This window comes from Stenella coeruleoalba, assembly GCF_951394435.1.
Source record: "Stenella coeruleoalba genome assembly, chromosome: 5".
Classification (NCBI taxonomy): Eukaryota; Metazoa; Chordata; class Mammalia; order Artiodactyla; family Delphinidae; genus Stenella; species Stenella coeruleoalba.
In genome coordinates this window covers 87,413,611-87,436,305 of record NC_137150.1, presented here as the reverse complement: position 1 = coordinate 87,436,305, position 22,695 = coordinate 87,413,611, and the positions used below count along the sequence as shown (strand labels likewise).

General features: G+C 39.2%; 1 long non-coding RNA gene across 1 annotated transcript in view; it reads right to left on the bottom strand.

The window, feature by feature from the left end:
- Positions 1-22,695, bottom strand: part of LOC307186546 — a 141,549-nt gene that overhangs the window by 98,147 nt on the left and 20,707 nt on the right. Inside the window, exon 3 of the long non-coding RNA XR_013828398.1 lies at positions 22,626-22,682. This is a non-coding gene — a long non-coding RNA (uncharacterized lncRNA). The remainder of the gene's footprint in view (positions 1-22,625; positions 22,683-22,695) is intronic.

The window sequence follows — 22,695 nt, the reverse complement described above, 5'->3', positions numbered from 1 at the left end:
TAAGGGGCTTGTCTCTGACATACACCTTGGGCATATCCCCATTATGGTGCTCATTTCACTGACTTACAGTTCTTTGTTTTGATGTCTATCTCTCCTGTAAGACTCTGAGCTCCTTTGGGCAGGCATTAAGACCTAAATCACCTTGTTATTCCTAATGCTGAAAGAAGCTCAACATAAAGGGAAGGAAGGAGGAAAGAAGGAAGGAGAAGGGAGAAAGAGACCAAAGTGTGAGATTATTCCAGTACCTACATTTTTTCTTGGGAAAAGGCAAATACAAAATAGTATGCTCAATTCAAACTTAAGTCAAATAATCTTCTAAATTTACGATGGTGAAAAAAATTAAATTAATGAAACAAAGCAGTTTCTCTTTTTGGTTAAGAAAGAAAGTTCTCAGAAACAAACTTTTTCCTTAAGATCTTGAGCACATTTGCCTTTAACTCATATGACAACTTGAACCTATGGTGATAATGCAAGAAAATTGGGTTGATTGAAGTAAATCTATCTCCTTTCAGACCCAGACAAGTAGTTTAGAATAGAGGACTGCTCATCTGATCATTTTGTCCTAACCTCAATCTAGCCTCCAAACAGAATAGAGTTGGCATTGCCCTGTGTCTGGAATTGACACTGACCTTGGCAATGATTTTGTCACCCAGTTTCTTTCCTTGCTGTGCCCAGGACAGAGTGGTGTGTTTGGAAATGTCTGATGGCTGAATCTGAGCAAGAATGCTCACTGATTCACAAGTGTACTTTGTTTTTTGACATGCTTCAAGAGATCCTATGTCTGACTCTACAGAACAAATATTATGAGAGGTAATTTCCTGAGGAGCAACATCTGTCTCTCTCTACAAAATGAATGAATGAATGAGTGCTAACATTTAATACACTAGAGTGGCTAAAAGCATCAGCTCCGGAGTTGGATGATTTTTAGCTCAATCTTGATCTTTCAGTTTATTGACTGTATGACCTTGGCCAAGCTACGCTAATCAACCTGCGCCTCAGTTTCCCCAACTGTACACAGAGATAACAGCACTTACCCCATATAGTTGTGGGGATTAAATTAGCTATATTTTTAAAGTACTTATATACCACTGTGTCCAGCACACAGAAAGAACTTGTGCTTGTTAAAGAAATAAAATTAATTCAGCATACAATATAAGGTATATAAACACCTTTGAAATATTACCTAAAATACTAAGAATAAAGAGAAATCCAAACAAAATAATAAATACATACACCTTATAATCTGTAGAAATATATTAAGTAATATGGAATAAACCTCAAATTTCTTGAAAATTTTAAATAATATGGGCACAAGAGTTTTATCATTTCTTTAGTCATTAGGATATTGCATTAAAATTATTCTATTGGATAAAATTCAAAAAACCTCATGCTTCCTTATATAGCTAGTGTGACTTCTCTGAAATTAAGTTTAATGTTTCCAACAACCCATAAAATATTGCTTAAAACCTTTTAAGTAAACCATTAATTGTATTTAAAGTATTCTAGGAGAGCAGTGCCGTATACTGTCACAGAAAAGAAAAATTATAAATTTTATAAATCCCACAGAAGTTTGAAAGTATCCAGAGATCAATAAGCACTATGTCCCCTAAACTCTGTCAATTTCTTCTCAGGCTGTGTCTTCATCAGATGTCTGCCTATATCTAGAAACAAAAGATTGCAACACCCAATTTTTAAAGAGTGAATAACCAAAGAGAGAGATTTTGGTGACTGTGCCTAACAGCAATCTTATTGGTTATTATTTGCGTGTTTGCTATGTTATTTTTTAAAAGTTCATGAGACCCAAATTTCAGAGTAACAATTAATAAAATCAATGGCAAAAAAAAGAGGGTTGGCAAGAGGACATCACACCTACCTGCCTTAACCAAAGTATCATTTTATGTTTCAGCTGTTTACCATGCAAATTAGATATTTGGGGAAGCTCACCAAAGCCCAGAGATTTTTCTCTTCCCCGATATTTTTGGGAATACATTTGAAAAAATCCAAATAGTACTAAAATGGAGAAAAATCACATGATTAGTGAGGCCAAAAACATTATGTTGAAAAACGCAGGGCTGTGTTATTTCGAAGTGAACAAAAAATATTTTCCATCTGTACTCTCACAAAAGCACAAAAGTAAATAGAGTGAAATGTTCTGTACGCTTCTGCATACAATTTGAAAAAGTCCCAAATGATCACAAAGTGATCATTTCCTAACCCTATTCTCCCATCAGCATCCTTCCTTCCCCCGACAGGAATCAATTTCCCATCTAATTAATATTGTTGTCAGATATGCTATGACTGGATTTAAATGTTTAAGAGGAGAATTGTGCAGCCAAGGGAAGATGAAGCAAACTTTATGAAAGAAAGGATGTTGAAGGAAAACCCTAGGCATACCTAAGGCCTAATCTCACTGACTTGGTCACAAAATGAGCTTAAGGGAAAACGGAAATTTATTGGAAGAATACAAGGTTATCTCTTGAAATCCAAGGTCAAAATATGCAGCTGGGCCTTGTGAGAGACTAACACCAAGAAAAGGAAAGTCAGTGGGAGCCAACACAGCTGTTATTTCCAACATTTTTGTTTTCTCAGGGAAGCAAGATCTGACTTTTCTCTTTCTCTCCGCAGACTGGCTTCATTCTTCAGTCTTGACATGGATCGACTTCCTAAATTCTGCTTACAAATGGACCCCTGACTATTATCATCACAAATTCCTTGGGGAAAGAATCTGACTGGAGGAGACAAGCTTCCCAGATTGGTTCTCTTGGTACACTGAGTGTTGGCCATTGGGGTTATGGAAATAATGCATAATAAGGGTCATGGCAGTAGGGTACACAAGAGTTGCTACGTTTTTTTCTGTAAAAGGCCATATAGTCAATATTTGTGGTTTTGGGAATCATATATTCTCTTTCAAAACTACTCAACTCTGCTGTTGTAGCACAGAAGCAGTCACAGGCAATACGTATGAATGGGTGTAGCTGTGTTCCAATGAAACTTTATTTACAAAAATAGGTGTTGGGCCAGATTTGTTCCACGGGCTATAATTTGCTGACCCCTGGTCTACAGCTACACTATGAGCAGGAAAGACTTTTTAAGAAAGGGTTGGGGCAGGGTGATCATTAGTAAACACACCCAGCACTGAGCATTGGAAGCAGAGAGCTGCAATCTGTGGGGGAACCTGAAACTTGGCCGCCCTGTTGGCTGCTAAGTCGCAAAGCATCAGCATCACATTCAGAGAAAGCTTTCATTCTATCAATAAAATCCCCACCCCAGCAACATGCCTGTATCCCCTCAGAAGAGACATGGAAGAGAAAGCTCAGAAGGAAAGTGACCATTTCAGCAGACTGGAGTTGGAATAGAGAGAACCGTGCTAGTGGAGGAGGGCCAGGTTTTCAGAAATACATGCCTGACAAACTCTTATCTAGCTACAGCACTGCTGGGAATTGTATATTGTGGGGAAAGTGGTAGGTAAACTCACAAGGTGAAGTTGGAAAACGTGCAGTAGGCAATTTTAAAGTCCTATTTTGAGCTAGGGAGAAGAAGAGGGTATAAATATTGCATGAGGTTGTATTCTGAAACGATATTCCATCCATTTCAGCAAAGCAGATACTCAGTGCTTAATGGCAACTGAAGCAAGGTGTGATAAGGATGAAGGGGAGACAGGTGCACCACTGGAGCAGCTGCCCCAGTAGCCTTGGAAGAACTGAAAACAAGAGGTAAAAGGCATGTTTGCTTGATACTTTCCCTAAGCTACTAGTGTGACCCAAGGGGTTCTACAGGAATGGTTTAGCACTTGCTGCAGCCCAAATATGGTCAGCAAGACCCAGCTCTGCAATCACTGGAAGAGGACAACCAATGATGGCTGTCAGTGACCTTCTTAGTAGCAGTTTTCCTTTGTGCCTTCAAGAGATTCACTGGTTTGCAGTTAGCTCCTTGGCAGGACTGTTCTTCCCCTCTCTGCCATAGAGATAGGCTGGAAAAGAGAGGGTGGTATCAACTACTGAAGCAGGTGGATATCACAAGTGTTTTAAAAATACTAAATAGCGCTTCCTTGGTGGCGCAGTGGTTGAGAGTCCGCCTGCCGATGCAGGGGACGCGGGTTTGTGCCCCGGTCTGGGAAGATCCCACACACTGCGGAGCGGCTGGGCCCGTGAGCCATGGCCACTGAGCCTGTGCGTCCGGAGCCTGTGCTCCGCAACGGGAGAGGCCACAGCAGTGAGAGGCCCGCGTATCGCAAAAAAAAAAAAAAAAATTAAATAATATTAAAATTCAAAAACTAAAAAGCAAATGGCTTCCAAATATATTTTCCACTGCCTGGAGGCAATGTAACAGAAAGGCTAAAAGCAAGCCCAGATTTTGTGTCTCAGCATGCACCAGCTGTAGAAGTCAGTTACCTATCCTCTCTCAGCCTCATTTTCTCATCTGAAAAGTGAGACTGAGCAATTACTACCTCATAGAATTGTTGTACCTCTTAAATGAGATAAAATACACAAAGAGCTGAGGTTAACACACTTGTGCTTATCTTAAATCCTAGTTATTATTATATTATCATAAACTAGGTAGTTAGAAGTTAAAGAGATGAAATTATTATTGTGATACATGTGAGACAATTAGAGCTCAGAAATGTTGAGGTACATTTTATTATTCCTTGAGTCAGTGCTCACAAAACTCCAGGCTTGGCTACTTCTGTCAGAAGGAAAATGGTGATAACTAGTTTCATTTTTCGGTGTCTTACATGCTCTCCTATATATGATGTTTCATTTTATCATGCCACAGGATTCCTTTGGACCTAAAGAACATTGAACCACCCCTTCATTATTTAGCAAATATGCCTTCTATCAGGGCACCTCATGTTATGCACTTGAGATATAATCATGACAGAAACACTGACCCTGTCCTCCTGGGGGATTACTGTCTGATCCACAGGTATATCCTCTGCAGAGTACCTTGGAGCTCTTTTGTTTACTGGGAAAAGATGTTTACTTTTCCCAGGAAAGATGAGTAAGATGTTTACTTGCTCATCTGTTTACTGCAGAGATGTTGTAGTAGGTATGATATTTGAGGCAACAAAAGGAGGTAACTTTATTTTTCTATAAATGAGATTAGTTTCTATCTTGAGACCTCATTCTGTCAGGTAGTAAAAAGGTAATCTTGGGTAGTTTGGAGTGAACTCCCCATCATCTCAGGGTTTCTTCCTTTGCTCTTTCCCATGAAGTTTCATTTCCTTCCCTGGACTACGTAGCCTTAAGCTATCTGGTCAGGAGAATTGTCTTGTCCCTGGTACTTACTGAAAGATTTATTATCACATTGTCACCTCCACCATCACTACGCTCTTAACACCAAAGACTGCAGGGTCATCCACCTTTCCACCTGATATCTAGCTGCACAGTCATCCTTGCCTCAAGACTTCATCAAGTCTATCAGGCCTCCTACCTGTCCTTTACACCCTTCCCAGATTTACAAAAAAAACTGCTGACCCATTCTGAGGCTGTCTCAGGACCTCTCTGTTCAGTACCCCTTGAAACTCTCTTTCGTGGAGATTTGACATAATGATAATACAGGAAAATATCTGTAAAGCTGCCTTGCCCAGGGCTCCCAGAAAACAAGCGAGTACAGGGCTCCTTTACTCTCATATCCTGAATCTGTAAAAGAATTCTATTGATCTCACCAACCTGAGGAGGCAGAGGTAGGGTCTTCTCTCAGAGATCCATACCAGCAACTCCTATTGTTTTTATTCCCTCAGTTTCACTGTTTATATTGTACTCCTCTAGAGCTCTTCCCTTTCCCTCCAAATCATAGAGTTTTCACCTCCACTGATGCAGGAAAAATTTGTATCAGGAAGCATTTATCCAACTCTGTTGCTTTATTCAAGGTCCTTAGCTTCTGAAGCTCAAAAGTCAATAAATAAATGTTTTCTTTATTTTACCTACTTGGTGAGTTTATGTATTATGTCTAGATATCCCAATGAAATAACGATACGGGGCAAAATAAATTTCCAAGGGTGAAACAATGACAAACTCTTATTCTGCTATAATGTTAAGAGGAAGAGTCCTCTTTGAGAAAAGGGAGCATGTGTGATAATACCTGCAGTCAGAGGAGCCAGGTCCATATCTTCATGTCCAGATAATGATGGGATATTTTCTCAACACTAAATCTTAAGTCTGATCTCTATACCGAATGCTAGGGGTTGAATTGTGTCTCCCCAGAAAGATATGTTAAAGTCCTTACCCTGGTACCTCTGGATAAAATCTTATTTGGAAATAGGGTCTTTGCAAATGTAATCAAGTTAAGATGAGTTCATTAGGGTGGGACCTAATCCCAGATGACTGCTGTCCTTATAAGAAGAGGAGAATAGACATGGAAACATAGGCACACAAGGGGAGAACACCATGCGGTAATGGAAACAGAGACTGATGAACTATAGCCGTAAGCCAAGAAATGCCAACAATTGGCAGCCTCCACCAGAAGCCAGGAAGAGGCAAGGAACGATTCTTCCCTAGAGCCTTTGGGGGGATCATGGCCCTTTTGACACACTGACTTTGGATTTCTGTAAGACAATACATTTCTGTTCCTTTAAGTCATCTGTTTGTGATATTTTGTTACGCCAGCCCTAGGAAGCCCATGTACCAACTAAACTCAGCACCTCAAGGGTTGCTCATTTGAAAGGATGTAAGTTTCAAAAAAAATTGGCTCATATTATTTAAGTTCTCTTGACACTTCACTAATTTCTAGAAAACTGAAAAGAGCCCTAGACAAATCCAGCAAACTAATTTTAACCATGTCTCCTCTGGGCTACATTGCTTGAAATCCCGTGCTGAGTCCTAAGGCATCTGAGGAAGACAAGAGGTGAGACAGAGGCGGCTCTAGAATTCAGTTGGAGTTGTTTTGGGTGGCCACAGTTTTGATCCCTGGGAGAAGGTGGGGAGAGTGTGTCTGCAGTAGCAAAAAAGGGCCCAAAATTCTATATAAAAGGAATGGCCAGAATCAGAAATGTACGACACATCACAGACCCTAAAGAGGAAACAGGTTTGGGAGGCAAATGCTCAAAATAAACTTTGAAGCAGGGCTTCCCTGGTGACGCAGTGGTTGAGGGTCCGCCTGACGATGCAGTGGACACGGGTTTGTGCCCCGGTCCGGGAAGATCCCACATGCCGCGGAGCGGCTGGGCCCGTGAGCCATGGCCGCTGAGCCTGCGCGTCCGGAGCCTGTGCTCCGCAACGGGAGAGGCCCCAACAGTGAGAGGCCCGCGTACCGCAAAAAAATAAATAAATAAACTTTGAAGCAGATTCCAAGGAAGAAGGAGACTTCACCTGAGCCTGTGAGGTGAAGGCAGCTGTGACACACACTAAGCTCTGTCAGATACCCTCGCTTGCTGGGTTCTGCCATTCCCTGATGGGTCTTTCACTTCTCTCAGGTCCAAAACCTGGACGTTTGGCTCATAGGAGTACACCATCCTCAGAAAAAGTTCTCATGCTTCCTGAGCCCCAGAGACTAATTTCTACAAAAGTGCCACTTTATTTATTAATTTTCTGTGAGAAATATACTGCTCATTGATGCCTTCTCTTCCCACTGGGAAAAACTACTTGAGAAAACTAAATAAATTTCCAAAGCTATTAGTGAAACAAAACTAAAACACAGGAAATTACATGGCTGTGAGGAATTTTTCATCAGACTGTACATTCTGATGAATCATCTCTCTCCACAGAAGGGATACACCTGTCAAGAGAAAAGCCATGGCTGTGATAGACCCCAAAGGTCCCTTCCCATAAAAGCCCTCCCCTGACTTCTACCCAGCAATACTGGATACAGAACCTACATCCTTTTAAAGCATGTTTTTCTGTCTTTTGTATATACTTCAGGGATTGGTACAGATATTTTTAATTATATTTATTTTTACTGGCTTATATTTGAAACATACCAAACATGTAAGCATCAATAATGAGGGTACATGTTTCCAGATATAGGTATGTGGTACTTTCATGACTTCATAGGTGCTCTTTAAGACCCACTTGGGACCACAGTTCTCTTTTTCCAAAATGTAACTATCAAATAAGGACAAAGTAAATAAATGCTTCACTCTCAGGAGGAATTTTCGTCTAGCTGCCATAGCCTGAAGGGTCACCTCTTCCATTCTTCAGATAATTCTGTTTACAAACCAAGGCTGGTCATCAGGAATTTGAATGCACTCTCTCCAAGATGGTTCCAAATAGACTTTGGCTAATCTTTATTTTCAGAGTCTGGACTGAGGGAGTAAATTTTTTCAGAAGAATTAACATAACATCTAAATTATTGGAGCACCTCAAGGCTCACTCATGGGGCCCCTTTACTTTACTTTTTAAACTCTCCACCTGGGTAGTATCATAGAGTCCCATCACCTTAAATACTGTATATGTGCTGATGGATATATTGCTCTATGTCTGACCTCTCCAATAAACTCAGACTTCTATATCCAACTCTCTACTTGACATTTCCATTTGGTTGCTGCCCTGCAATTCAACTTTACATTTCCAAATCAGAAATCATGATCCATAATACTCTCCCTGCCAAAACTGTACCTACTCTGATATTCTCCATCTCGGTAAATTACACCTCCATCCAGCCATTTCACCTGTCCTAAAACTCAGGTGTACCCCAGATACCATTGCTAAGCAATTCCAGTCAATTATACTTCCTAATTATATCACCCTCCTAGTTATTCCTCTGTGACACCATCATCTATCACCTAGACTTCCTACAATAACCTCCTTTTACCTTATAGTACATTTCCCACTCATTCACCAGAGTGATTTTTTTTATTTAAAACATCAGGTCATTACTAAAAAATCCTCCAGTTGCTTCCATTTGTCCATAAAATAAAATCATAATCCCATTCTCAACATATGGCATTACATGACCTGGCCTCTACCTATCTCTCTGACAGAAACCCCTTTAATTTAACACTTCTATTCTTGGCTAAAATGAACTTGTTCCTGCCTCAGGGCATTGACACATGCTGTTTCCTTTGTCTAGAATGTCCTTGTTTACTGCTACATTGCTGAGGGTGACACACTAGTGTCAGTTTGTCTGGCAGTTCCCCAGTTTTAGCACACAAAGCCCTGTGTCTTCAGAACTGCTTCAGTCCCAGGCAGACTGGAAAGGCTGTTTACCCTATGACTGAGTGTATGTACTCAATAAATATTTCTCAAATAAATGCATTTAGTGACGATGTCAGTAAAAGTAATTTTTGAATACTGAGGACAGTAATTTCCTGTTATGGAAAAAAACTATTCAACTTAAAAAAAGCTCCAGGCTGCTCTAACTATTAATGAAATTTTAAAATAGTTTGCAAAGGTAAAAATTTAAACTGGTTGTCTACAGTTTCACTGAGAAATGGAGAAATTAAAATAAGTTTAGGACAAAATATTCAAAATTAAAATATGGTCCTGGGATTAAGGAAAACTAATGGAAAAAACAAATCAACCCATCAAAAATGTTTATATTGGAAACTATAACTAGACCTGCATTTCCTAAAATGTGGTCTGATGAAATGGTCCTATAATATGCAAGAAGGGAGAAAAAGTTGGGGATGCAGAAGATACAACATCTCCCTCGTGGAAGTTCACAATACATATTAGTGTATTTGAGGGCTCTGAGAAGTCAGAGAGCAGGGACAACTTCTCAGCATTGATAAACCCAGAATTTTACATATTGGACTATAGAATTCCTTTTATTTGTAACATTTATTTATACACTACAGCATTTAGGCATACATTTTGAGAAATGCTGCCATAAACCACAGAGTCCCAACCATCAACCAGAATCCACTAAGAAACTTCAAAGCCTAACCCGGTAGATATGCAAGCTCTGTCCCAATCTGTCTCTTCGTGGTTTGCAGAGATTTGCAGCAGGCAAAGAAGTGCTAATGGCAGCACCACTCCTTTAAGATGGCCTTACTAGGACTTCCCTGGCGGTCCAGTGGCTAAGACTCTGTGCTCCCCAATGCAGGGGTCCCAGGTTCGATCCCTGGTCAGGGAACTAGATCCCACATGCATGCCACAACTAAGAGCTCGCATGCTGTAACTAAAGATCTCGCATGCCGCAACCAAGACCCAACACAGCCTAAATAAATAAATATTTTAAAAAAGAAAGAACAACCAACCATTAAAAAAAAACCCAACTGGCTGGACATGGCCTATTCTTTAAGATAGGCTTACTGTCAGCACCTCCAGCCCTGTGATCTGAAGTCTAAAAGAAATTAAGGCAGCTCTTCATGAAAAGTAGGCACAATGGAACCCTCACCATCTGGAAACAAATGATGTGGAAATTATAAGCAATTTGATTGTGAGGAGGCTGATGTTTAGCTAAAGCGCTATCAAAAGAAGTTAAAGGTCAGTTTGAAGATTCAAAAGAAGATTAAACATATATAGTACACTGCTCATAATTAAGTTCAAAACCATAGTAATGTGATGGGTTATTATTATTTATTAATAAAATTATCAAGCCATATAACTGAGCATCATCAAAGATTTGTGGAGGGTCACCAAAAAAGACAGAACGACCATTTTGGAAGGACCTAGTATTCAATTAAAAAAAAGGAAGGAGGGCTTCCCTGGTGGCGCAGTGGTTGAGCGTCCGCCTGCCGATGCAGGGGACACGGGTTCGTGCCCCAGTCCGGGAAGATCCCTCATGCCGTGGAGCGGCTAGGCCCATGAGCCATGGCCGCTGAGCCTGCGCGTCCGGAGCCTGCGCGTCCGGAGCCTGTGCTCCATCCGCAACGGGAGAGGCCACAACAGTGAGAGGCCCGCGCACCGCAGAAAAAAAAAAAAAAAAAAAAAAAAGGAAGGAATCAAGATATAATTTGAGGGTGGCATTTACTAAATTAAGCTTTGATTAATAGAGCACACAATTCAGGGAAATCACTTGGGATAAGGCATATTTTAAAGAATTACACATTGGAATAAAATAACATATATAATGTATAAACATTTTCTATTTCTAAGGGAAGTACAAAAAGTATCGGTAAACTTTTTTGTCTGAAGACTGGAGAATGAAGGATAAAATGGTGGTAAACAAAAAGTGATACATAAAATGGATTGCTATTTCCAGGGAAAGCTAAGTGACTTAAAATTCAGAATGAGTAATAGATTATTGTAAATATTTTAAGGGGGAAGAAAAAGAGTCCACGTAAGCTCCTTAATAAATTAGGACTATTAAATCCATAATGGGTAAAATGCTGAGCCACTGAATTTGTTTTAATTGTCTTTTAGGTAAAAAAATGGAAGGAAGCTTTCAGGAGAGAGAAGATTCAATATGAGAATTATGTGGTTCCTTTGGGAAGATGAGGGGTACGTACTAAGAGGAGTAAGGTGATGGTAGGGATGGGGGAGAAGGGGGTGTGTTTAGTACAAACTTCATTTATTTGGCTTCCTCAGAACTCTAACTTTTGACTGTTGAAACTGATTCTCAGTTGCCCAGTTCCCCATAAACTATGTGGAGGACAGGGTTTGCTAAGCAAATTACTAGTGTAAACACAATTTAAAAACTATTGTTTAAACAAATCTGGCAGGTTCTTTGCTTGGCAACCTTTGGGTAGCCATTAGCCGGAGTTACTTATTAACCTGCTCCATCTGTTCTTTTCTCTTCACAGTCTCTCCCTTGGAGAGTGAGCGCATCTATGCTTGTGACTCTCACTATCACCTCGCTGCTAATGGCTCCCAAAACTTTCCTATCTATCTCTCAACCCTTCCCAAGTGCTAGCCTCACAAGTTCAAAAGCTAAACCAAAATCTGTGCGTATAAAGCCAAATTCATTGTGCTTTTCCCCAACACTGCCTCCTGCCCTAATTTCCCTACCTTTGTCAATGGCACCATCCTTCTGCCAAGCAATCAGTCTTAATAACTTGGAGCAACTTAGAATTACTTTTATCCTCATAGCTCACATGTAGTAAGTTCCCAAAGTCTCCATTCCAATAACCCCACCCTAGGCTATAGACCCTATAGACTCATTACTGAAATGCCACCTGGGGTCTCTGATCTTACTCTTCCCCAACATACACACTTCCCTATGTATAGCTTTAGTTGCGTCAGTCCCCTCATCGAAAACTGTCATTTCCTTCCTACACCATGCTTATGAGATAGTGTAACAAAGGTAATAAAAGTGTGGATTCTGGGGGCTTCCCTGGTGGCGCAGTGGTTGAGAGTCTGCCTGCCGATGCAGGGGACACGGGTTTGTGCCCCGGTCCGGGAGGATCCCACATGACGCGGAGCGGCTAGGCCCGTGAGCCATGGCTGCTGGGCCTGCGCGTCCGGAGCCTGTGCTCCACAACGGGAGAGGCCACAACAGTGAGAGGCCCGCGTACCACAAAAAAAAAAAAAAAAAAAGCATGGATTCTGGAGCCAGACTACTTGAATTCAAAGGCCAACTCTGCAACATCTTTGCTGTAAGGCCTTTGGCAAGTGAGTCAAACCTTCTGTGCTTCCGTTTCCTCCTCTGTAAAATGATAATAATAATTATACCATAGTCTTATAACAAGGATTAAATGGGTTAATATATTAAAAGCATTTAGAATAATGCCTGGCACACAGTTAATGTGCAATAAATATTAGCTATCATCATTATAACAAAATGCATCTGTTTCATTTTCAAGTTTCCCTAAATCAAACTTCATCTCGGCCTAATAGTCCTATTTCAGGTGGTTTTACAACATGAACTCCCATGCATTATGCTGGCCACTTCACTATTAGATAAGAACATGTGATTTCTTGCCTCCATGCCCTCCTTCCAGGGAATATCTTATGTTTCCCAACCCCCCAAAACCCACTGGCTCCCATCGACCCCCACCACAGCACCTCCAGCCTGATGGGTCAGTCCGCTTGCTGAGATTCCCCAAGCATTTATGGGTAACAGTTTGAATTTTAATTGCACAGTCGTTTATAAGAGTTCACTCTTGGTTCCTTTGTACGATTCTTGCTTTTCTTGCTTTACAGCATGGGCGATGTAAAAAGCTCTGGACTGGGGGGCTTCCCTGGTGGCGCAGTGGTTGAGAATCTGCCTGCTAATGCAGGGGACACAGGTTCGAGCCCTGGTCTGGGAGGATCCCACATGTCGCGGAGTAACTAGGCCTGTGAGCCACAACTACTGAGCCTGCACGTCTGGAGCTTGTGCTCTGCAGCAAGAGAGGCCGCGATAGTGAGAGGCCCGCGCACCGTGATGAAGAGTGGCCCCCGCTTGCCACAACTAGAGAAAGCCCTCGCACAGAAACGAAGACCCAACACAGCAAAAATAAATTAATTAATAAACTCCTACCCCCAACATAAAAAAAAAAAAAAAAGCCCTGGACTGGAGTCAGACAAACTACCTTTACGACCTCAGCCAGTAATTCAAGCATGTGTTCCTTATTGCTTCTATTCACCACACAGTACCTGGCATATCATGAGCACTTGATAAATATATGATAGGTAAGTGAATGAATGAAGAAAAACAAAAAGGAAGTATCGAGGGGTATATCACCAAAAAGACGCATTTCAGCTAACGTTCAAGAGATGCAGTCTGTAGCCTGTCTTTTCTCTTTGCTGTATCTCAGAACAGTGCTGAGAAAGCAAAGGAGGAGCAGCAGGGAAGGAGGGATTGATCAACGACTTCGTGATAGGCAGTTTACTTATATGATCTCATTTAATCCCCTGTGGAGTGGGTGTTAGTAACATCGTTTTATAAAGAAAGAGTTTACATTCAGAACTATGAATAAAACTGGAAAAGGGCACTTCACTGGAAAACCCATTTCTTTCAACTACCCCGGACTACTTCTCTCATACATACTTGTCAATAAATAATTCTGTAAGTTCAGTTTACTGTGTATACTTGAAAATAAAGGTCACAAGTATTTTAAAATATGCATATTTTTTCATGCTATCCTATACTCTCTATAATATTTAGGGAATTAATGTTTTCTGGTTCAGAAATTTTAACAACTTATTCATAATTTTCCCCAATATTTTCCAAATTGGTAAATTTTCAGTGAACTTAATAAGCTAAAATGCATGTTGGTTTATGCTCTTTTGTATCCTTATCTGATTTCTTTAAACATCTGCATCTGATTTGCTAGGCATCACTAATTAGAGCACCAGCTATCAGTTAAATAAACTGATCTTCAGGTTGCAAACCAATTTAGTGATTATTACTTAAATACAAGTTTTGAAGAAATTACATAATTCACTCTATAAGCCACCAATAGCTTAAAAATTAGACGAATTAAAGAAACAAATGCCAATAAGTTACAAAAGAGAAATTCAAATAAGCTATACAATATGTTTAAAACAAAAGCAACAGTAGCAATTACCATTAATGTAAGCAGAGATAGCATTGGACATGGAGTCAAAGAAGCCGAGCGTGCAGACTAGCTGAGCCATTCCCTGACTATGTAACATTGGACAAAGCACTTTACCTCTCTCACTAAATCTCAAGTCACTCATTTACAAGATATATTATCTAATTTTCATGTGTGCATATATGTGTGTACTATTTACCCTCTTCATCTATACATAAAATAAAATAATTTACAAATATAAATATATTAATAAGATTACATTTATAATATCCATATGTTTGATTTGTAAAGCATAAAGGGATATTAAATAGCAAACACTAATATAAATATTAATTGAAAGATGAGAATTTCTAGAAGAAAATAATATAAAAGCTTTATATATCAATAAGATTTTTTTAAAACAATGCAATCAAATACAATGAATTTTTTAAAGTCATTATTTAAAGTCATTATCGGAAAGTAATACAACAAGACTTCTTGAAACAAGGCTACCAAATTTTTGCAGGGAAATATTCAGTTTGACATGACTCAATATTACACAGCGTGAAAATCATTTAAAGGAGGTTTTCAAATGGTGAGAAACAGAAGTTTTAAGAGGAAGAATTTTATAAAATAATGTGACTCATAGAGCTGGATTCAAGTTGTTTTTGACCTTCAAATAATCTTAAAGAATATTGCCAGGTTCTGTCCTCAAACACAAGGAATACCAATGTAGATAGCAAGAGAAAAATAATAAATGTCTTTTGCATGCAATGTCACAGTCAGGAAGAGCACAGAGGAGTCCCAAACTCTAAGTGCCACTTTAAGTGATGTGAACTTCAATTCAAATAGTAGGGAATTTATCAGAAGTATTTCCCCTGATTCATCTTTGTATCATTTCTCAGTATAAGCCACCCTATTTAATCTCATCATCTCTTCAGCCTATTCTTTTGAATATTTCCTCCTTAAAAGTAGGGGAAAAGAAGGAAATTAACATTCATGTCTAGATCTCTTCTCTATTGTCAACCCTTCAAATTACAGTAGTCATTGAGATCCTTTCTTCATTTGCTGAACAGCAAAGACTCGTGAGAACTGAACAATTGTTGGTGGAAAGTTCACGGTCATCCAGAGTTTATAACATTTCTACTTGCTCTGGAAGTCGTACCTATCCATTTAAAAAAGATACTCAAGAAAGTCTGTTTCATAAAGGTTATGGGTATTTTTGTGAGAAAAAGAAAGAGAGGAACATAATTTGCATCCATCAAAATATAGTTTTTATAATGTATCCTTTCAAGTTTTTGTCTCAGATTTTATTCTGAAGGGAAAAAGACTTAGCAGCCAACTCAAGCACAGTTGAGTGCTATAGCTGTGCCCATAAAGGAGGATGTGAATTAAGAAGGAAAAGCACCAAATGGCCAGTCTATGAAAAATAAGGGAAAGGAAGGAACAAGGACCTGAGAAATAGTTGGCAAGAGCAGAGGAGAAAGAATTGACTAAACCTCCTCCCACACATCACCGTTAGCAGCTGATCATGCCCTTTGTTTTCCTTCACAAGGAGAAGGCACATTTTGCTCATTAAATCATCTGCTAGTGGCTTTGTTGTTACTTGAAAAAACAAAAACTTATTTGTGTTGAAAGTAACAAGATGGATTCATGCATGGCAAATAGCTTACCTGAGACTCTTTCCAAAATGCAGATGGAAAGAAACGTTCTGGCAGAAGTAGGATACATGAGTCAATTCAATAATTCATGATTTAAAGACTTAAACATAAAGTTTTTAGGTAGTGCCACTTGCATAAATGAGCAGGTCAATTCTGGATATCTTTTTGGAAAACAGTGATGTCTTTTTTAACTTGTATACCAGGTTGGTCTATTATAGCATCCTTCCCATCTATAGTTTTCTACCCTGCTTGAACTGTAAGTTGAAATTGTCTAGAATAGCATCCTCCTTGTCTGATCATAAGAACCCGCAGTGATACTTGTTAAAAACACAGCTTCCGCAGCCCCCTTCCAAAGCTACTGAATCAGAAACTTTCCCAGAGAATTTTTAATCCCCAGGTAACTTTGATGATCAGTAAATTCTGGCTAACTGCCAGTGAACATTACTGTGATCCTCCCTGACCTTGATTCTGTATCCTCCTGTCCCTTCTCCCCAAATGTACACATCAAGGTAAAGGAGCCAAAATCATATAACTTTAATTCAAACTGGTTGTCTATGCTCTCGGAATAATTTCATCACTATTTTCTTCTCACCATATGTCAAAGAATCTTAATATTAGAGTTATGAATATCTTTTTCTAACAGATAGAACTTATAATACTAGTAAGTATCAAATCATATGTTCTAACTCACATCCTTGAAACCATTCAAGATAAGAGGGCATGGGGAGCAACGCATGAGGAGGAAGCAAACAATTATAGACCAGGCTTTTTTTCTCTGCCTGGCATGAGCCAGAGGTTGGAATGAGAAGCCCATTCCATGTCACAAAGTGAAAGTATACAAGGTTGACTGAGGTTAAAGACTTGTAGAAAAAGGTCTGAACAACAACTTTAAAGAGACGATACAGATCCCTGGTACACAAGTAACCATAGATGGTTCAAGAGACTAACTGCTTCAGATGTCAGTCTGTAACCACGAAAGTTTCTAAGTAAAGATAGTAATTATCTTTCCTATGCTTAAAAATTTCCAAAAGCAGGGACTTGCTGGGATTACTGTTCTATCATCTCTATAGCATAACTGTTTCTTATGTATAATGGACAGTAATTTCTCACCAAAGTTCAAATTCACAAGGTTTTTTCACTTGGGCATATTATCATTATAAGATGAATAGTGAGGAATTTCAGGGAAAAAATAGCCACAACCAGCTATCAAATTCAATGGCCATCTGAATTCTCCCTATAAGGTTTCTTCAAAGTAAGCACTTAGCTTTGGTTTGAATGTTTCCAGCAAGGTGGCCTGTTCATCTTTTGCCACCCCGATTAGAAAGCCCCTTATTATTCTAAGTTACATAAGTCCATCTCCCCCTAACTTTTGCCCATTTCTCCTAGTTCAACTCACTGAAGTCATCTCAAGAAGGTCTGATCCTGGGCTTCCCTGGTGGCACAGTGGTTGAGAGTCTGCCTGCCGATGCAGGTGACATGGGTTCGTGCCCCGGTCCGGGAAGATCCCACATGCCGCAGAGCGGCTGGGCCCGTGAGCCATGGCCGCTGAGCCTGCACGTCCAGAGCCTGTGCTCCACAACAGTGAGAGGCCAGCCTACCGCAAAAAAAAAAAAAAAAGAAGGTCTGATCCTTCTTCCATTTGACATTTCTTACAAATATTGGCATCAAATCAATTTGAAGCTTCTTATCTCCTGGTTAAAGTTCTCTTATAGCTTTGACTCTTCCATGTAAGATACCATGTTGATTGCTGCTTATCACACTATAGCTTGTCTTTGTCTTACAAATAGTGAAGACCAATAATATACCAAAAGAACTGCTGGAAGAGATCATCAAGAGGATGCGAAGGCCAGCTGACCCATAATAACCTGGACCCAGGCAATCAGAGTCTCCTCACCCCCAATTCTGTCCTTGGAATCTCTTGCCCACTGTTTTTACAGCTAGATCCATTTTCAGGGATGCACCTAGAGAGAGCAATGTGTTGTTGAGACCATCTGGACTGGATATGTGACTGAACACCATTAAGGCCTCTATATAAATGTTCAACATTTTGGCAGATGGGTGCAGAGATCTACTCTCTCCTGGCTTCCCAAGACAAGCCCCCGTATGTACGTTTCCTCGTATTAAACTTACTGCCAACTAATCTAGAGTGGGCTGCCTCTTTCTTTTGCCTCTCCTTGTGTACATGTAGTGGAGGAGTAGTTTCAGATACCACCACAGGAACTCCCCTGGTTTTGAACCAACAGGAACACACTGTCACTTTCTTCATCTTTGTACTGTGCATCTAGCAATATATCTAAAATTACAATATTATTGTGTAGCCACGTTACATTGCTGCCTCACGTTGCACTTACTGTGATGCAGGATCCCTTCTTTACTCTGCTAAAGAAACATCTCCTACATTAGGTATTGTGAAGCTATCTTCGGACCCAAAAGCAAGAGCTCAAATTTGTTCATTTTGACAGACTCAGCCTTTACTTCAGCCTGTGAAGATCCTTTTGGTCCTGATTCTCTCATCTAGCATATTCACTATCATTCCCATCTTTGGGTCATCTATAAGTCTAATAAAACATCATCTATATTTTAATAGATTAAAAACTCTGACAACACAAGGCTTAAGAAAATTGAGAGAAGCCCCACAGCAGGATAATTTGAAGCCACTCTTCATTACCCTTAGTTAGTAATGTAACCAGTTTCAAATCTTCTAATAATACTATCACTCTATTTTTCCATTGCATCCAGGAGGCTACCATGGAATGCCTTTTCCAGAAGGAATACAGATGGAGAAAATTTAGAGAAGCAGTAAAACATTATGATTAGCTGGGAATATCTAAATTACCTGATATCTTTTCAGGGGGAATTTTTAAAAGCTCAAAAGCTCAAACTTCAATAATCCTATACTCTATACTCCAAATGAATATTTAGTATTGATGCAACTTCCTTGCACTACTGCAAGTCTTCTGAAGAAAAAAACCTTAGTTCAGTGTCATTTGTTCATCAAAGAAATAGACAAATTTATCTAAAAAGAATGTGAAGCCCACACAGACATCAAGCATGCAAAGCAGAAATAGATTTTGGTTGATCTTATTGGCAAAGCAAAGACTCCTGAAAGCAATATGGTGTACTTTCCAAACTTATGCCAGAGTTCTGTGTATTAGCAGTTAATTTAAGAAAGCAGGATCTCTAGATACAAATAGAATTTAGAACCAAATAGTTCTCCATTTTCTCATGTGACAATATGACTTGTTCTCGAAACTAAGTGACGCAAACTCCATCCGGCAGTGAGTAGAGAGCCAGGCAGGTAGAGAAGCTAATGGTTCCTTCAGGTGGGTCTCTCCCTGGCATTCAAGTTCAGATATCCCACCCAGCTTTGAAGATTTCCCAAGTCCCTCAGAATCTGGGACTTCAATTCAGAAAGCTGATTCATCCATTATTCATCATTACTTCACACCAAATTTCTAAATTAGTATATGACCTGGAAAAAGAAACAGCTGGCTCCTTTCAATTTGAGGAGTTGTGCAATAATGTGATGGAAGGTAACACAATGTGACAGATCAAAGGAAGGGCACCATTTGAGATTTTGCAACTCAATTTGAGATTTCTTTTATTCCACACATAAAAAATCGAGTTGCCTACCACTCCTAAACACCCTAATCTTCATCTGTCAAGATAATAACTGTCAAGGGAAAAAATTGCATTAAAAACTGTTGTAAATTCCCACCATGCTTTCTAATACAAAGTTTGACATTCTTTCTGATGACTTCTTACTATGGACGAGAGCTGAGTTCTTATAATTTAGGTTTAAGGAGAAAGTGGTTTTACTAAGAGAAATGAAAAACGAGACCAGACCAAGTTAATCCCATGGTGCAAAGATCCCATTTCTTTCTTTTGGTCCTAAGAAGTATATTTCAAGGAAGTCTAATAGTTATATAACCAATGCCATTGTGTGGTTTTCAGCTGGATTTGTTTCTATAACACGGTCATGCTCAGCCTGTAGCAGCACAAGTAATGAGTGAAATGCAAATGTTCAAAGTGTTTGCTGTTGCAAGTCAAAGAGAATCTGTTTACCGAGAGGAGAGCTGATCTGTGGAGTTCGGAGGAGAGAGGGCTCCCTGAGCCTGTAGAACCTAAGACTGCTGTTGTCAGTTCAAATAATAGGACCACACACAACTGTGTTAATTGCCAGGAGGCAGGTCTGAGAGGTTCTCTTAATTAGAATGAATGGATTTCTACCCAAATATTTCAGCCTATTGTCAGGGTTTCTATTGTCTTCCCTAAAGCTGCCTCATTTAAGAGCCTGGTTTGAACGTTATGTGCAGTGAATGTGAATGATCCCAAGCTGAGGGACCTCTGCAGACAAACTCAGGTAGTCTTATTACCAATGCTAATAACACTCTACTTGTCAAATGTTGGGCTGGGTTTCGACATCTCTGCACTGCTGCATGTTGTGTACAGATGTGCTAAGAGTCTTGAGTCACAGGGAGAATATCAACACCAAATCTTACCAGCAGGAAGGAAAGTTATACCACTGTGCAAAAAACGTAGTGTTGTGTGCTGTGAAGACTAGTGGAAATGTCCATTGTACCCTGTCTACCATACTAGGGCCTGCATGAATGAATAAATCACTAGAAGTCAAATGAAGAATCAGCTAAGGGAGGGGTCTACTACATAATAACTGATGGAAATAAAGCAGACCCAATGAAGTCTCTTCAATAGGAGCTTATCATAGTCTTTGAAATGAATGAATAACTATGTGAAATAAACACTGCATTTTCTTTAATAAGCAAAATTATACTGCAAAGAAAAGCTCCTTTTACACCTGATTAGTTTCACAAATTTCACCAGTTTCACCTATCCATCTTACCATTAATGTAATTAATGGTACACTATACATTATAAGGACACTATATTTCTAGCATAATACTGGGTGGAATGGGTGCTATAAAATATACATTTATGACAGAATCTTTGCCTTTGACGGGCTTAAAAATGTTATTTAGACTACATATATTGACTAAGCTGTCATGGGCAAAGCAATGTCCTGGGTTCTGGAGACAAAGAAAAGGAAAAGTTAGAAAGTAAGAGAAACCCTCTTGCTCCAAGCTCCCTCCCTGGAGGGAAAAGAGACTAATGATTACAGTTCAGTGTGAGAAGTCAGACCTGAGGTCAGGGAAGGAACGTGTCATTTGGGTTGAGGGCTAGGAATTTGTCTTTAAATAAACCAGATTTCAAATTATGACTCTGCTTCTTACTAACCAAGTCCTTTGAACAAGTTGCAGTTGTCTGATGCTTAAAATAGTGATGACAAAACCCAAATCCTAAATTGTTGTGAGGATGAGGGGAAACAATATACGTAAAAACACTTGAAAGAAGGCCTTGCCCCTGTCAACATATAGTACGTTTCCATTATCTCAGAAAAAATAATCTTCACACTCTACTCAACATTCCAGGAAAAGTTTTAAAATGATTGACCTAAACATCTCTCTGAGAAAAGAATATTGCAGGTCTCCATTGGGAAATATGATAGCACTAGAAGTCAAGAAACTCTGAGTAGGGACTTGAGCCGTCCCATATACAAACCAGACCAATGCTTCCCAATCAGGAATCCTGAACCTACATTATAAATCTTTTTATAATTGTTTTATTTTGACAAAATATCAAACATACAGAAAAGTTAGAAGAAACTTCTGTGTACCTTTTGCCTAGGTTTACCAATGGTTTACATGTTGTCTCATTTGCTCTATCATTCTGAACCATCTGAGAGTAAGTTGGAGATATAATGTCCCCTTGCCCCTGTATACCTCAGTCTGTATAGCTTTGGACATTCTCTTGCATAGCCATAGTATAATGATCAAAATCAGGAAATTTAACATTCGTACAATACTATCCTCTAATCCACAGTCCACATTCAACTTTCAACAATTGTTTCAATAATATCTTTAACAACTTTTCTTTTTCTGGTCCAGAATACAGTTCAGGATCATACACTGCATTTGTTTCTCTTTTATCGCCTTTAATCTGCGAAAGTTTTCAAGCTTTCTATTTTGAAAATGAAAAAAATATATATTTTTGTTGAATGTCTCTCAATTTGGTTTGTTTGATGTTTATTCATGATTAGATTCAGGTCAGATATCTTGGGCAGGAATAAAAGAGAAATGTTGTTATGTCTTCCTTAGTGTATCATTTCAGAAGGCATATGAAATATTTTTCTTCCAATATTGAACACACAGTTTTAATCACTTAGTTAAGATGATATCTGCCAACATGCACCCCAATGTTCATAGCAGCACTATTTACAATAACCAAGACATGGAAGCAACCTAAGTGTCCATCAACAGATGAATGGATAAAGAAGATATGGTACATATATACAATGAAATATTACTCAGCCATATAAAAGAATGAAATAATGCCATTTGCAGCAACATGGATGGACCTAGAGATTATAATACTAAGTGAAGTAAGCCAGACAGAGAAAGATAAATATCATATGATATCACTTATATGTGGAATCTAAAAAAATGGTACAAATGAATTTATTTACAAAACAGAAATAAAATCACAGACATAGAAAGCAAACTTATGGTTACCAAAGGGGAAAGTGGGGGAAGGGAAGGATAAATTAGGAGTTTGGGATTAACAGGTATACATCATTATATACATAAAATAGATAAAAAACAAGAACCTACCATATAGCGCAGGGAACTATATTCAATATCTTGTAGTAGTCTATAATGGAAAAGAATCTGAAAAATAATA